Raw genomic sequence first — 17929 nt, forward strand, 5'->3', positions numbered from 1 at the left:
AAATATTACCTTCTGTGCGGCCGTTTATGAAATCTGAGAGATGCAAGTCGTCGGCTTCTACCTCCATGCCACGAGTGCTGGGGTGTTCGGGATAACCCTGAGCGCTCTTGTTCCCATTCTTGGGTCCATCTAGGGAGGCGCTCAGCACAACAAACCAGGCCATCGGACTTATAATGCTTTATCACTCTCACTTAGCCATAGAATTCTATAATTTTAAATTTTGGCGAAGCCCCTAGTATTCGGAAGATCAAGTTCGGGGCGCTATCCACGCCTAGGCCGGATAAATCTGGCTCCTCGCTCTAAGCGGCATAAGTGTTTAGGGACTCGAAAAAACCTCTCGAATAGCGACCGGTCTCTCGCACTATCATGACGGTCAGTTTTAGCTTTCTCCACTGAGGTGTTAACCCAGCTCAACTGGGGCACAATCACAGTAGTTCTCCTAGCGTTACCTTAGCCGACATTGCGGAATGTAAGGTACCAAAACATGGGAGCCGGTCAAACCCAACTATTGACCCAAGACATGATTCGGAGCCGATGCATATAATGCTATAAGTTCGGGGTGCCGCACTCATGAGAGTGTTCAGTCTTCTCACACCATGTTATGGGGTACTTAAGCCCCTGGTGTATTAGCCGTACCAAAGTGTACGGTTGCAGAATGTCATGACTGAACATATTTGTATAAAAATAAATGAATACAATAATAGATAAGAGCTATGTATTGTTTATTAAAAAGGGCTGCTGTGAAAGCAGAACGATACAAATAGTGCGAAAAGCAAGAGATGGGATTATTTGACATGTCTCCCTCCAGGGGCAAGCTGCGAGACTTTAAGTAAAACAGGTATTTAGCTCGTTATAGAGACCACCTGGACATTTGATGTGGCTTGTTGTCTCCCTGGCTGTTGCATCGTGCGTTCGGCGAGTGTATTGCCGGACAGGCCTTCCGAATAGTTGGGTCCTGAAAGTATATATAAAAAAAGGAAACGGCATAATAGGGAGCCCCTAGTGCGCTTGAGCCGTATTCTGGGCGCTCCGTGGTTGTGCCCCTCCCCCTATGCCCATGGTATTTCCAGAGCGTAATTATGTATGCGTGGTACCGCTATCGCCATTTGGCGAGGGCTGGGGTTGGGGCCGCACTGCTATGCTTGCTTGGAACGTGCCAGCCGGTTTTGTTGTAGGTTACTTCGGGCGCGCTTGACGTTGTCCGGACGTTTAACACCCGGATTGGAGAATTGCCTTGAGAGGCTACTTTGTACTTCCGCCGCCAGGGCCGCCGTGTGCTCCTCCGTTCGGAGAGAGCGTTCGGTGTTTCCATTGACCGTAATGACTCCGCGAGGGCCTAGCATCTTGAGCTTGAGATATGCGTAGTGCGGCACCACATTGAATTTTGCGAATGCGGTTCATCCAAGCAGGGCGTGATAGCCACTGCGGAATGGGACTATGTCGAAGATTAACTCTTTGCTCCAGAAATTATCCGGGGATCCGAAGACCACTTTGAGTGTAACCGAGCCTGTACAGCTGGCTTCTACACCTGGTATGACACCTTTAAAGGTTGTCTTTGTGGGTTTAATCCTTGAGGGATCTATACCCATTTTTCGCACTGTATCCTGATAAAGCAGGTTCAGACTGCTGCCGCCGTCCATGAGCACTCTAGTGAGGTGAAATCCGTCAATGATTGGGTCTAGGACCAATGCGGCGAATCCGCCGTGACGAATGCTAGTGGGGTGGTCCCTTCGATCAAAGGTGATCCGGCAGGAGGACCATGGGTTGAACTTTGGGGCGACTGGCTCCAACGCATAGACATCCTTGAGAGCATGCTTCCGCTCCCTTTTGGGGATATGGGTTGCGTATATCATGTTCACCGTCCGCACTTGCGGGGGGAAGCCCTTCTGTCCTCTGTTGTTCGGTGGCCGGGGCTCCTCCTCGTCATTGCTATGCAGCCCCTTGTCTCTGGTTTCGGCACTTAACTTGCCTGCCTGCTTGAACACCCAACAATCCCTGTTGGTGTGGTTGGCTGGTTGTTCGGGGGTGCCGTGTATCTGGCACGAGCGATTGAGTATCCGGTCTAAACTGGAGGGGCCCGAAGGGTTTCTTTTGAATGGCTTCTTCCGCTGACCGGGTTTAGAGTCTATGAATCCGGCATTAACTGTCGTATCCTCATTATTGTCGTCGTTAATGCGGCGCGTGTGCTTGTTGCGACGTGACCTGCCATTGTTGTCCTTGGTATCCGAATTGACAGGGCTCTTGGTTATGTTATTGCTACGAGCTAGCCAGCTGTCTTCTCCCGCGCAAAAGCGGGTCATGAGTGTCGTGAGGGCTGCCATAGATTTCGGCTTTTCCTGTCCTAGGTGTCGGGCAAGCCATTCGTCTCAGATGTTGTGCCTGAAGGCTGCAAGGGCCTCTGCGTCCGGACAGTCGACTATTTGATTTTTCTTGGTTAGGAACCGTGTCCAGAATTGTCTGGCCGATTCCTCTGGCTGCTGGATTATGTGGCTTAGGTCGTCGGCGTCTGGTGGTCGCGCATAAGTGCCCTGGAAGTTGTCGAGGAATGCAGATTCCAGGTCCTCCCAGCAACTAATTGACTCTGCTGGCAGGCTGTTAAGCCAATGCCGGGCTGGTCCTTTAAGCTTGAGCGGGAGTTATTTGATGGTGTGTAGATCATCACCACGGGCCATGTGGATATGAAGGAGATAATCCTCAATCCATACCGCAGGATCTGTTGTGCCATCGTATGATTCGATGTTTACGGGTTTAAAACCCTCGGGGATTTGATGATCCATTACTTCGTCTGTGAAGCATAGTGGGTGTGCGGCGCCCCTGTACTGGGCTATATCGTGACGTAGCTCGGATGAGCTTTGTCTGTTGTGTTCGGCCTAGCCGTATTTATCGTATTCGGCGTGGTGGTTATCGTCATGTGACGTGGGGCGCCCACGCGATCCGTAGATCGATCTTGTTTGCCTTGCCTTATCCTCCAATATGTCTCGCAGGTCTGTTGCGTTTCCCTGTGCTCTGGTATTTTTGGAGCGATGCCGGGGTGTGGCTTGAGTTGAGGGCCGAAAGGCCTCTCTGTCGCGGCCACGGGGTGGCCGATCAGGCGCATCATACGCTGGTGATGTAGGTTTAGTTGCTTCCTCCTCTAGTTGGGGTAGCAGCCTGCGCTTTGGGTAGCTCTTGGAGGGGCGTTCGAGTTTATACTCTTCGGCCGCGAGGACTTCAGTCCATCTGTCGGCTAGCAAGTCTTGGTCAGCTCTAAGCTGCTGTTGTTTTTTCTTGAGGCTGCTTGCCGTGGCCATGAGCCTGTGTTTGAAACGCTCTTGTTCAACGGGATCCTTTGGCACGACAAATTCATCGTCGTCGAGGCTTGCCTCGTCTTCGGAGTGAGGCATATAATTGTCGTCCTCGACCTCCCTGTCTGCCGCTCTCTCATGAGGGCTGGCTTCTCCGTCCTCCTGCGCTGGATCCTGCCAGAGACTTTGGCACTATTTGGGGTGTTGTTGTCTCCAGTGTCGGACTCGCCGTTTTAGCTTTGGCGGGATTTAGAGCGGCGCCGCTAACGTTGACGCTTGGGTTGTTTCTTGGAGGGGTCATCCTCCGTTTTTTCATCGCCATCCCCTGCTTTAGGGGTGTCCACCATGTATATGTCATATGATGAGGTGGCTTTCCAATGCCCTATAGGTGCTGGTTCTTGGTCGTCTCCTTCATCGGCGTCCATACCGTCGATGTCTTTGGAGTCGAAGTCGAGCATGTCGGTTAGATCGTCGACAGTGGCTACAAAGTGGGTGGTGGGTGGGTTTCGAATTTCTTCATTGTTCGCATCCCAACCTTGCTGACCATAGTTCGGCCAGGACTCTACTGACAAAGAGAGAGACTTTAGTGAATTCAGGATGTCACCAAAGGGCGAGTACTAAAAGACGTCCGCGGAAGTGAACTTCATGATCGGAGCCCAATTGGGTTCGATCGGAAGGGGTGCGGAAGATTCGGAGTCCGGAAAGGAGTCCGGCACCTTGGAGTCACAGGTCTCACAGAAGACTAGGCCGGTATTCGGCTCGATCGCCGTAGAAATTGCGGCTCCTGGGGCGGCGTCCAACCATCCGTCCCCGACTGGCGTGGTCGGCTCCGAGCTAGGGGTCGGAGCGGACACCTGAGCGGCGCTCTGGGCGCTGTCCGGCGGCAGAGCTAGATCATGCCCATCGTGACAGTGCGGCGCGCTCGGCCCTAGCTCGAATTCGTCGAAGATCAAGTCCCCGCGGATGTCGGCCGTGTAGTTTAAGCTTCCAAATCTGACCTGATGGCCAGGGGCGTAGCTTTCGATCTGCTCCAGATGGCCAAGCGAATTGGCCCGCAGTGCGAAGCCGCTGAATACGAAGATCTGTCCGGGGAGAAAAGTCTCACCCTGGACCGCGTCGTGGTTGATGATTGAAGAAGCCATCGGGCCTAAAGGTGACGACACAGAGGAACTCTCAACGAAAGCACCAATGTCGGTGTCAAAACCGGCGGATCTCGGGTAGGGGGTCCCGAACTGTGCGTCTAGGCGGATGGTAACAGGAGACAAGGGACACGATGTTTTTACCCAGGTTCGGGCCCTCTCGATGGAGGTAAAACCCTACTCCTGCTTGATTAATATTGATGATATGGGTAGTACAAGAGTTAATCTACCACGAGATCAGAGAGGCTAAACCCTAGAAGCTAGCCTATGGTATGATTGTTGTTCGTCCTACGAACTAAAACTCTTTGGTTTATATAGACACCGGAGAGGGCTAGGGTTACACAGAGTCGGTTAAAATGGGAGGAGATCTTCATATCGAATCGCCAAGCTTGCCTTCCACGCCAAGGAAGGTCCTATCCGGACACGAGACGAAGTCTTCAATCTTGTATCTTCATAGTCCGGGAGTCCGGCCAAAGGTCATAGTCCGGCCATCCGGACACCCCCTAATCCAGGACTCCCTCACCCCCATTCCCAGAACGCCGACAGCAGTTCAGTTGTCAATACAAACCACACCTGGATAACTTAGTATCTGCAGCAAAGTATTTAGTAGCAAAGTAGTATGATAGTAATGGTAATAGTGGCAAAAGTAATAGTAGCAGTTTTGTAGTGATTGTAATAGTAGCAATGGTAAAGTAAATAAGCAAAGCACAATATGTGAAAAGCTCGTAGGCATTGGATCAATGATGGATAATTATGTCGGATGCGATTCCTCATGTAATAGTTATAACATAGGGTAACACAGAACTAGCTCCAATTCATCAATGTAATGTAGGCATGTATTTCGAATATAGTCATACGTGCTTATGGAAAAGAACTTGCATGACATCTTTTGTCCTACCCTCCCGTGGCAGCGGGGTCCTAATGGAAACTAAGGGATATTAAGGCCCCCTTTTAATAGAGTACCGGACCAAAGCATTAGCACATAGTGAATACATGAACTCCTCAAACTACGGTCATCACCGAGAAGTATCCCGATTATTGTCACTTCGGGGTTGTCGGATCATAACACATAATAGGTGACTATAGACTTGCAGGATAGGATCAAGAACTCACATATATTCATGAAAACATAATAGGTTCAGATCTAAAATCATGGCACTCGGGCCCTAGTGACAAGCATTAAGCATAGCGAAGTCATAGCAACATCAATCTCAGAATAGAGTGGATACTAGGGATCAAACCCTAACAAAATTAACTTGATTACATGGTAAATCTCATCCAACCCATCACCGTCCAGCAAGCCTATGATGGAATTACTCACGACGGTGGTGAGCATCATGAAATTGGTGATGGTGGATGGTTGATGATGATGACGGCGACGAATCCCCCTCTCCGGAGCCCCGAACGGACTCCGGATCAACCCTCCCGAGAGAGATTAGGGCTTGGCGGCAGCTCCGTATTGTAAAACATGATGAAACTTTCTCTCTGATTTTTTTCTCTGCGAAAGGGAATATATAGAGTCGGAGTTGAGGTCAGTGGACATCCAGGGGGCCCACTTGGCAAGGGCGCGCCCAGGGGGAGGGGGCGCGCCCCCCACCCTCGTGGACAGGGTGTGGGCCCCCTGGCCTTGATTCTTTTGCCAGTGTTTTTTATATTTTCCAAAAGTAATCTCCGTGGATTTTCAGGTCATTCCGAGAACTTTTTTTCTGCACAAAAATAAAACCATGACAGTTCTGCTGAAAACAGCGTAAGTCCGGGTTAGTTTCATTCAAATCATGCAAGTTAGAGTTCAAAACAAGGTCAAAAGTGTTTGGAAAAGTAGATACGTTGGAGACGTATCAACTCCCCCAAGCTTAAACCTTTGCTTGTCCTCGAGCAATTCAGTTGACAAACTAAAAGTGATAAAGAAAAACTTTTACAAACTCTGTTTGCTCTTGTTGTTGTAAATATGTAAAGCCAGCATTCAAGTTTTCAGCAAAGATTATGAACTAATCATATTCACAATAACACTTAGGTCTCATGTTTACTCATATCAATGGCATAATCAACTAGCGAGCAATAATAATAAATCTCGACTGACAACACTTTCTCAAAACAATCATAATATGATATAACAAGATGGTATCTCGCTAGCCCTTACTGAGACTGCAAAACACAAATGCAGAGCACCTTTAAAGATCAAGGACTGACTTAAACATTGTAATTCATGGTAAAGGAGATCCAGTCAAGTCATACCAAATATAAACTAATAGTAATGCATGCAAATGACAATGTGCTCTCCAGCGGGTGCTTTTTAATAAGAGGATGATGACTCAACATAAAAGTAATAGATAGGCCCTTCGTAGAGGGAAGCAGGGATTTGTAGAGGTGCCAGAGCTCGATTTTAAAATAGAGATGAATAACATTTTGAGCGGTATACTTTCACTATCAACACAACAACTATGAGATCTCGATATCTTCCATGCTACATACATTATAGGCGGCTCCCAAACAGAATGGTAAAGTTTATACTCCCCCACCACCAACAAGCATCAATCCATGGCTTGCTCGAAACAACGTGTGCCTCCAACTAGCAACAGCCCTGGGGAGTTTTGTTTAATTATTTTGATTTGCTTTGATCTTTTTGATCATGGGACTGGGCATCCCGGCTACTAGCCATTTTCTCGTGAATGAGGAGCGGAGTCCACTCCCCTTGAGAATAACCCACCTAGCATGGAAGATACAGACAACCCTAGTTGATACATGAGCTGCTCGAGCATACAAAACAGAATTTCATTTGAAGGTTTGGAGTTTGGCACATACAAATTTACTTGGAATGACAGATAAGTACCGCATATAGGAAGGTATGGTGGACTCATATGGAATAACTTTGGGGTTTATGGAGTTTTGATGCACAAGCAGTATTCCTTCTTAGTACAGGTGAAGGCTAGAAAGAGACTGGGAAGCGACCAACTGAGAGAGCGACAACAGTCATGAACATGCATTAAAATTAATCAACACTGAGTGCAAGCATGAGTAGGATATAATCCACCATGAACATAAATATCGTGAAGGCTATGTTGATTTTGTTTCAATTACATGCGTGAACATGTGCCAAGTCAAGTCACTCGAATCATTCAAAGGAGGATACCACCCTATCATACCACATCACAACCATTTTAATAGCATGTTGGCCCGCAAGGTAAACCATTATAAGCTCCTAGCTAATTAAGCATGGCATAAGCAACTATAATCTCTAATTGTCATTGCAAACATGTTTATTCATAATAGGATGAATCAGGAACGATGAACTCATCATATTTACAAAAACAAGAGAGGTCGAGTTCATACCAGCTTCTCTCATCTCAATCAAGCCATCATATATCATCATTATTGCCTTTCACTTACACGACCGAACGGTGTGTATAATAATAATAGTGCACGTGCATTGGACTAAGCTGGAATCTGCAAGCATTCAATTCAAGGGAGAAGACAAGGTAATATGGGCTCTAAATTAAATCAACAATCATGCATATGAGAGCCACTAAGCATTTTCATTATGGTATTCTCCTCTCAACCCACAAAGGAAAGAAAAGAAATAAAACTATTTACACGGGAAAGCTCCCAACAAGCAAAAGAAGAACGAGAAATCTTTTGGGGTTTTCTTTTAATTATTACTACTACAAGCATGGAAATTAAACTAACTAATTTTTTGGTTTTTCTTAAGGTTTATCAAACACACAAGAAGAAGGCTAGAAAAAGAAATTAAACTAGCATGGATAATACAATGAAAAAGTATGAGCACCGACAACTAGAATAAGTGTGTGAATATGAATGTAATGTCGGTGAGAAATACGTACTCCCCCAAGCTTAGGCTTTTGGCCTAAGTTGGTCTATTGCCAAGGACCACAGCCACTCTCCCCGGTGTACTGAGGAGTGTCATCTGGATACCACTGGCTGGCGATCTCCTCCGGATGCCACTGATAACAGGATGGATGATAAGGGTCTAGTGGTGGTTCCGGCTCAGGCTCTGGAGTTGATGTCTGGCCTCAGTGCGCGTACACGGCCGACGGCAAGATGAGGTAAGGACCTGCAGTTAAATCAAACAAAGAAGGTGCAGGCAGGGTAATAATTTCATTGTGTTTCTTATTAAATCTCAGGTTATACAGAAGCATCTTATCATCGTTGTAAACAATAAATTCATGCACTACCATGCTCCTGTAATCTAAAAAGGTAGGGGGCAGCAGTGTCTCCTCTTTCTCATAATGCCTAATAGGTATCTCAAAATGTTTAGCAAGGCGTGCAATATAGATACCTCCAAAGATGGAGCCCTTTGTACGGTTTAGACTTAATCATTTAGAAATAACGGCACCCATACTAAAAGTGTTATCACCAAATAAGGCATGGAACAGAATAATAATATCAGGAACACTGAGGTTTCCACAATTTCCGCGACCAATTAAGCATCGACTAGCAAATATAGCAAAGTAGCGTAAAACAGGGAAATGTATGCTAGTTATTCTTGCATCGGGAACCTTCCTCGATTCCCCTACAGTAATAGTATCAATAAAACCATCCATATCTTTACGATGTGGTTCATCTAAGCTACCCTCGAAGGGTATTCTACAAGCCGCACAAAAATTGTGTAATGACATTTCCTTAGCCTCATCATATAAATGAAAAGATACTGAAGGAGGTGAATTCTTAGGATAATAGTAAAAGTTTTGCATGAAAGTATTGGTAAGTAAGAGATAATGTTCGATCCGGTCGTGGAGGAAGTCGGTGAGGCCCACATTATCAGCCAAAGAATAAAAGTCTTCATAAATCTCGGCTGCTCTCAAGAAATTATCACAAGGCCATTCACATGGCCGTACTTCCACTATACGAGGAAGATTATACTTGGCCTTTTCTTTCTCCTTAGCTTGTTTATCTTTGGAGCCTTGACTAGAAGAGCCCCTCAATAATCTCCCCATCATTTTCTGAAAAATTCTGAAATTTTTAGTAACTTCAAAATAAAAATGAATCAAAACTCAATAAAACTGATAGCAACTACTCCCAGAAGTGCCTAGAGCCTATATCATGCATTAAAATTACTTGGGACCTCATAAATTTGACATGCAAGCTCAAGAACAGGGTCACCTAGGCAGCAAAAATTTGCAATGAATAAAGCACTAGAACAAAAACTAATTGGATCATTGGAGGAATCACATACCAAGCAACAATCTCCCAAAGCAGTTTTGTGAATGGAGCTTTGAGCAAGGAGATCGAAAATCGCAGCAAAATGAGCTAGAACTCGTGCTTGAGCTGGATGGGGATTTTTTGGGGAGGAAGATGGAGTGTGTGGGTGCAGGAATAAGTGGAGGGGGGCCACCATGGGCCCACGAGGCAGGGGGCGCGCCTAGTAAGAGTGGGCACGCCCTGGACCCTCATGGCTAGGTGCTTGCCCCTCTGTTGTGTTCTCAGTGCCTAAAATCATCAAACATTCCATAAAAAATCATACTAAATTTGCAGGGCATTTGGAGAACTTTTATTCTCGGGATATTTTTTTTATTGCATGGATAATTTAGAAAACACATAGATAGTACTATTTTTTCTTTATTTATTCTAAATAAAAAAAAGTAAAAAGAGGGTACAGAAGGTTGTGCCTTCTAGTTTCATCCATCTCATGGTCATCAAAAGGAATCCACTAACAAGGTTGATCCACTCTTGTTAACAAACTCATTCCGAATAACATGGAACCGGAGAAATTTTGAATAACACTAGGTTACCTTAACGGGGATATGCACATCCCAATAATAAGAATATCATATTTTTCTTGATAGTAGGAAGAGGAAATTCAAAACCTCCAATAATGATAGTTGAAATTTTTCCAATAGAATTGATGCTATGAACTTGAGGTTGTTTCCTCGGAAAGTGTATCATATGCTCATTACCACTAACATGAAAAGTGACATTGCCTTTGTTGCAATCAATAACAGCCCATGCAGTATTCAAAAAGGGTCTACCAAGGATAATCGACATACTATCCTCCTCGGGAATATCAAGAATAACAAAGTCCGTTAAGATAGTGACATTTGCAACCACAACAGGCACATCCTCACAAATACCGACAAGTATAGCAGTTGATTTATCAGCCATTTGCAAGGATATTTCAGTAGGTGTCAACTTATTCAATTCAAGTCTATGATATAAAGAGAGAGGCATAACACTGACACCGGCTCCAAGATCACATAAAGCAGTTTTAACATAGTTTCTTTTAATGGAGCATGGTATAGTTGGTACTCCTGGATCTCCAAGTTTCTTTGGCATTCCACCTTTAAAAGTGTAATTAGCAAGCATGGTGGAAATTTCAGCTTCCAGTATCTTTCTTTTATTTGTAATAATATCCTTCATGTATTTAGCATAAGGATTCACTTTAAGCATGTCAGTTAAGCGCATACGTAAGAAGATAGGTCTAATCATTTCAGCAAAGCGCTCAAAATCCTCATCATCCTTTTTCTTGGATGGCTTAGGAGGAAAAGGCACGGTTTTCTGAACCCATGGTTCTCTTTCTTTATTGTGCTTCCTAGAAACAAAGTCTCTCTTATCATAACGTTGATTCTTTGATTGTGAGTTATCAAGATCAACAACATGTTCAATCTTTACATCATTGTTATTGCTAGGTTTAGCATCGACATGAAGATTATCATTAACATTATCACTAGGTTCATGTTCATCACCTGATTGTGTTTCAGCATCAGAAATAGAAATATCGTTGGGATTCTTGGGTGTGTCTACAATAGGGTCACTAGAAGCATGCAAAGTCCTATCATTTTTCTTTTTCTTCTTTCTAGAAGGACTGGGTGCATCTACATTATTTCTCTGAGAATCCTGCTTGATTGTCTTAGGGTGGCCTTCAGGATACAAAGGTTCCTGAGTCATTCTACCAGTTCTAGTAGCCACTCTAACAGCAAAATCTTGTTTATTATTTAATTCATCGAGCAAATCACTTCGGGCTTTAAGTACTTGCTCCACTTGAGTGGTAACCATAGAAGCATATTTGCTAATGAGTTTAAGTTCACCTTTAACTCTAGCCATATAATCACTCAAGCGTCCAATCATGTGAGCATTACTCTTTAATTCTCTACCAACATAAGCATTAAAACTTTCTTGTCTAGCCATAAAGTCATCAAATTCATATAAACATTGGCTAGGAAATTTAGTAGACGGGATTTCAACTTTATCATATCTATAGAGAGAATTTACCTTTACTACCTGTGTCGGGTTATCAAGACAATGTGTTTCTTCAACAGGCGGTTAAGACCATGTATTTCTTCAATAGGAGGTAAATTCTTAATATCTTAAGCTTTAATACCTTTTTCTTTCATTGATTTCTTTGCCTCTTGCATATCTTCAGGACTGAGAAATAGAACAACCCTCTTCTTCGGAGTTGGTTTAGGAATAGGTTCAGGAGTTGGCTCAATTGGCTCAGGAATTGGCTCAGGAAGAGTCTAGTTATTTTCATTAGTCAACATATTATTCAATAGCAATTCAGCTTGGTTGACTGTTCTTTCCCTGAAAATACAACCAGCACAACTATCCAAGTGGTCCATGGAAGCATCGGTTAGTCCATTATAAAATATATCAAGTATTTCATTTTTCTTAAGAGGATGATCAGACAAAGCATTAAGTAATTGGAGAAGCCTCCCCCAAGCTTTTGGGAGAGTCTCTTCTTCGATTTGCACAAAATTATATATTTCCCGCAAGGCAGCTTGTTTCTTATGAGCAGGGAAATATTTAGCAGAGAAGTAATAAATCATATCCTGGGGACTACGCACACAACCAGGATCAAGAGAATTAAACCAAGTTTTAGCATCACCCTTTAATGAGAACAGAAATATCTTAAGGATATAATAATAGCAAGACTTCTCATCATTAGTGAACAGGGTGGCTATATCATTTAATTTAGTAAGATGTGCCACAATAGTTTTAGATTCATAGCCATAAAAAGGATCAGATTCAACCAAAGTAATTATCTCAGGATCAACAGAGAATTCATAATCCTTATCAGTAACAAAGATAGGTGAAGTAGCAAAAGTAGGGTCATATTTCATTCTAGCATTCAGAGATTGCTGCTTCCATTTAGCTAATAACTTCTTAAGATCATATCTATCATTGCAAGCAAGAATAGCTCTAGCAGATTCTTCATCCATAACATAACCCTCAGGAACAACAGGAAATTCATACTTAGGGGGAGAACCTTCATCATCACTATCTTCAATAATTTCCTCATCAATAATTTCATTCTCTCTAACCCTAGCAAGTTGTTCATCTACAAATTCACCTAATGGCAAAGTAGTATCAAGCATAGAAGTAGTTTCATCATAAGTATCATGCATAGCAGAAGTGGCATCATCAATAACATGTGACATATCAGAATTCATAGTAGTAGCAGGTTTAGGTGTCGCAAGGTTACTCAAAACAGAAGGAGAATCTAGTGCAGAGCTAGATGGCAGTTCCTTACCTCCCCTCGTAGTTGAGGGAAAAATCTTAGTTCTTTCGTCTTTCAAGTTCCTCATAGTGATCAGCAGATATAAATCCCAAGTGACTCAAAGAATAGAGCTATGCTCCCCGGCAACGGCGCCAGAAAATAGTCCTGATAACCCACAAGTATAGGGGATCGCAATAGTTTTCGAGGGTAGAGTATTCAACCCAAATTTATATCGCAACAGTTATAGGGGATCACAACGTATCTATAATTTTTGATTGTTCCATGCTATTATCTTACCCGTTTTGGATGTTTATGGGCTTTACTTTACACTTATATATCATTTTTGGGACTAACCTACTAACCGGAGGCCCAGCCCGAATTGTTGTTTTTTTGCCTATTTTAGTGTTTCAAAGAAAAGGAATATCAAACGGAGTCCAAACAGGATGAAACCTTCGGGAGCGATCTTTTGGAACAAATGCCAACCAGGAGACTTGGAGTGGACGTCAAGCAACAACCGAGGCGGCCACGAGGGTGCCCGGTGTGCCCCCTAGGGGTGGGCCCCCCCCCCCCCCCACCCTCATGGGCCCCTCGAGCATCCACCGACCTACTTCTTCCTCCTATATATACACTCGTACCCTGAAACCATCAGAAGCGACCGCGAAAACCTAATTCCATCGCCGCAACCTTCTGTATCTGTGAGATCCCATCTTGGAGCCTTCACCGATGCTCCGTCGGAGGGGGAATCGACAATGGAGGGCCTCTACATCATCTCCAAGGCCTCTTCGATGAGTTGTGAGTAGTTTACCATAGACCTTCGGGTCCATAGTTATTAGCTAGATGGCTTCTTCTCTCTCTTTGATTCTCAATACAAAGTTCTCCTCGATCTTCTTGGAGATCTATTCGATGTAACTCTTTTTGCGGTGTATTTGTCGAGATCCGATGAATTGTGGGTTTATGATCAAGTTTATCTATGAGAAATATTTGAATCTCCTCTGAATTCTTTTATGTATGATTAAGTTATCTTTGCAAGTCTCTTCGAGTTATCAGTTTGGTTTGGCCTACTAGATTGATCTTTCTTGCAATGGGAGTAGTGCTTAGCTTTGGGTTCAATCTTGCGGTGTCCTTTCCCAGTGACAGCAAGGGCAGCAAGGCACGTATTGTATTGTTGCCACCGAGGATAAAAAGATGGGGTTTATATCATATTGCATGAGTTTATCCCTCTACATCATGTCATCTTTCTTAATGCATTACTCTATTCTTTATGAACTTAATACTCTAGATGCAGGAAGGAGTCGGTCGATGTGTGGAGTAATAGTAGTAGATGCAGGCAGGAGTCGGTCTACTTGTCACGGACGTGATGCCTATATACATGATCATGCCTAGATAATCTCATAACTATTCGCTTTTATATCAGTTGCTCGACAGTAATTTGTTCACCCACCGTAATACTTATGCTATCTTGAGAGAAGCCACTAGTGAAACCTATGGCCCCGAGTCTATCTTTTATCATATAAGCTTTCAATCTACTTTTATTTGCATCTTTACTTTTCCAATCTATATCATAAAAATACTCTATCAGATCTCACTTTCGCAAGTGGCCATGAAGGGATTGACAACCCCTTTATTGCGTTGGTTGTGAAGTTCTGGTTTGTTTGTGTAGGTGCGTGGGACTTTTGAGGAGCCTCCTACTGGATTGATACCTTGGTTCTCAAAAACTAAGGGAAATACTTACGCTACTTTGCTGCATCACCCTTTCCTCTTCAAGGAAAACCAACGCAAGCTCAAGACGTAGCAAGAAGGATTTCTGGCGCCGTTGCCGAGGAGGTCTTCGCTCAAGTCAAGACATACCAAGTACCCATCATAAACTCATCTCCCTCGCATTACATTATTTGCCATTTGCCTCCCGTTTTCCTCTCCCCCACTTCACCCTTGTTGTTTTATTCGCCCTCTCTTTCCCAATCTCCTCTCTCTCTCTTTCGCTTGCCTTTTTGCTTGCTTGTGTGTTGGATTTCTTGTCGCGATGGCGCAAGATAATATCAAATTGTGACTTTTCCAATACCAATAATAATGATTTCCTTAGTACTCCGATTGCTCCTATTAATGATGTTGAGTCTTGTGAAATCAATGCTGCTTTGCTGAATCTTGTTATGAAAGATCAATTCTCCGGCCTTCCTAGTGAAGATGCCGCTACCCATCTAAACAACTTCGTTGATTTGTGTGAGATGCAAAATAAGAAATATACGGATAATGATATTGTTAAATTGAAGTTATTTCCGTTTTCACTTAGAGATTGTGCTAAAGTTTGGTTTTCGTCTTTGCCTAAGAATAGTATTGATTCATGGAATAAGTGCAAAGATGCTTTTATCTCTAAGTATTTTCCTCCCGCTAAGATCATCTCTCTTAGGAACGATATTATGAATTTTAAACAACTTGATCATGAGCATGTTTCCCAATCTTGGGAAAGAATGAAATTGATGGTTCGCTATTGCCCTACTCATGGTTTGAATTTATGGATGATCATACAAATTTTTTTACGCCGGATTGAATTTTGCTTCTAGAAATATTTTAGATTCGGCCGCGGGAGGCACTTTTATGGGAATCACCTTAGGAGAAGCTACTAAACTCCTTGATAACATTATGGCTAATTATTCTCAATGGCACACCGAAAGATCTACTAGTAAAAAAGTGCATGATATAGAAGAAATTAATGTTTTGAGTGGAAAGATGGATGAACTTATGAAATTCTTTGCTACTAAGAGTGCTCCTATTGATCCCAATGATATGCCTTTATCTACTTTGATTGAGAAGAATAATGAATCTATGGATGTGAATTTTTTTGGTAGGAATAATTTTGGTAAAAATGCTTATAGAGGAAACTTTAATCCTAGACAGTTCCCTAGTAATTTCTCTAACAATTATGGTAATTCCTACAACAACTCTTATGGAAATTTTAATAATATGCCCTCTGATTTTGAGAATAGCATTAAAGAATTTATGATCTCTCAAAAGAATTTCAATGCTTTGCTTGAAGAAAAATTGCTTAAAGTTGATGATTTGGCTAGGAACATTGATAGACTTTCACTTGATGTTGATTCTTTGAAACTTAGATCAACTCCTCCTAAGCATGATATCAACGAGTCTCTCAAAGCTATGAGAATTTCCACTGATGAGTGCAAAGAAAGAACCGCTAGATTGAGTGCTAAGAAAGATTGCTTTGTAAGCGTGTTCTTTTAGTTTCCATGAAAATAATGATGAAGATCTAAAAGTAATTGATGTGTCCCCTATTAAATCTTTGTTTTGCAATATGAACCTTATTAATGATGGGACTAGAGATGAGTCAACTTTAGTTAAAAGGCGTCCCAATGATTCAGAGTTTTTAGATCTTGATACTAAATTTGGTAAAAGTGGGATTGGAGAGGTCAAGACTTTAAATAGCATTGAACCCACTATCTTGGATTTCAAGGAATTTAATTATGATAATTGTTCTTTAATAGATTGTATTTCCTTGTTGCAATCCGTGTTGAATTCTCCTCATGCTTATAGTCAAAATAAAGCTTTTACCAAGCATATTGTTGATGCCTTGATGCAATCTTATGAGGAAAAACTTAATTTGGAAGTTTCTATACCTAGAAAACTTTATGATGAGTGGGAACCTACTATAAAGATTATAATTAAAGATCATGAGTGTTATGCTTTGTGTGATTTGGGTGCTAGTGTTTCCACGATTCCAAAAACTTTATGTGATATTCTAGGTTTCCATGATCTTGATGATTGCTCTTTAAATTTGCACCTTGCGGATTCCACCATTAAGAAACCTATGGGAAGGATCAATGATGTTCTTATTGTTGCAAATAGGAATTATGTACCCGTAGATTTTATCGTTCTTGACATAGATTGCAATCTTTCATGTCCTATTATTCTTGGTAGACCTTTCCTTAGAATGATTGGTGCAATTATTGATATGAAGGAAGGGAATATTAGATTCCAATTTCCATCAAGGAAAGGCATGGAGCACTTTCCAAGAAAGAAAGTTAAATTACCTTATGAATCTATCATGCGAGCTACTTATGAATTGAGTGCCAAAGATGGCACTACTTAGATCTATCCTCGCTTTTATGCCTAGCTAGGGGCGTTAAACGATAGCGCTAGTTGGGAAGCAACCCAATTTTATTTTTGTTTTTTGTTTTTGCCTCTGTTTAGTAATAAATATTTTATCTAGCTTCTGTATAGATGTGTTTTCATGTTTTAATTAGTGCTTGTGCCAAATAGAACCTATAGGATAACCTATGGTGATAGTTAATTTGATTCTGATGAAAAACAGAAACTTTGCACGCACAAAAATAATTTTAGTAATTCACAGAAACGTGATTTTGCGTTGATTCTTTTTTCTGTAGATCAATAGACAAATTTCCTAGGACTTCCTATTTTGATAGGATTTTTAGAGTTACAGAAGTATTTGAGAGTTACAAATTGCTACAGATTGTCCTGTTTTTTATAGATTCTGTTTTTGTGTGTTGTTTGCTTACTTTGATGCATCTATTGCTAGTATCAAGGGGTATGAACCATAGAGAAGTTGGAATATAGTAGGTTTAACACCAATATAAATAAAGAATGAGTTAATTACAGTACCTTATGTGGTGGTTTTTCTTTCTTGTACTAACAGAGCTTATGAGATTTCCTGTTGAGTTTTGTGTTGTGAAGTTTTCAAGTTTTGGGTAAAGATTTGATGGACTATGGAATAAGGAGTGGCAAGAGCCTAAGCTTGGGTATGCCCATGGCACCCCAAGATATTCAAGGATAACCAAAGCCTAAGCTTGGGGATGCCCCGGAAGACATCCCTCTTTCGTCTTCGCCTATCGGTAACTTTACTTGGAGCTATATTTTTATTCGCCACATAATATGTGTTTTGCTTGGAGCGTCATGTATGATATTAGTCTTTGCTTTTTAGATTACCACAATCATCCTTGTTGTACACACCTTTTGGGAGAAGCCCACTTGATTAGAATTTATTAGAATACTCTATGTGCTTCACTTATATCTTTTGAGCTAGATAATTT

This window comes from Triticum aestivum, chromosome 3B, assembly GCF_018294505.1.
Source record: "Triticum aestivum cultivar Chinese Spring chromosome 3B, IWGSC CS RefSeq v2.1, whole genome shotgun sequence".
In the NCBI taxonomy this organism is placed as follows: domain Eukaryota; kingdom Viridiplantae; phylum Streptophyta; class Magnoliopsida; order Poales; family Poaceae; genus Triticum; species Triticum aestivum.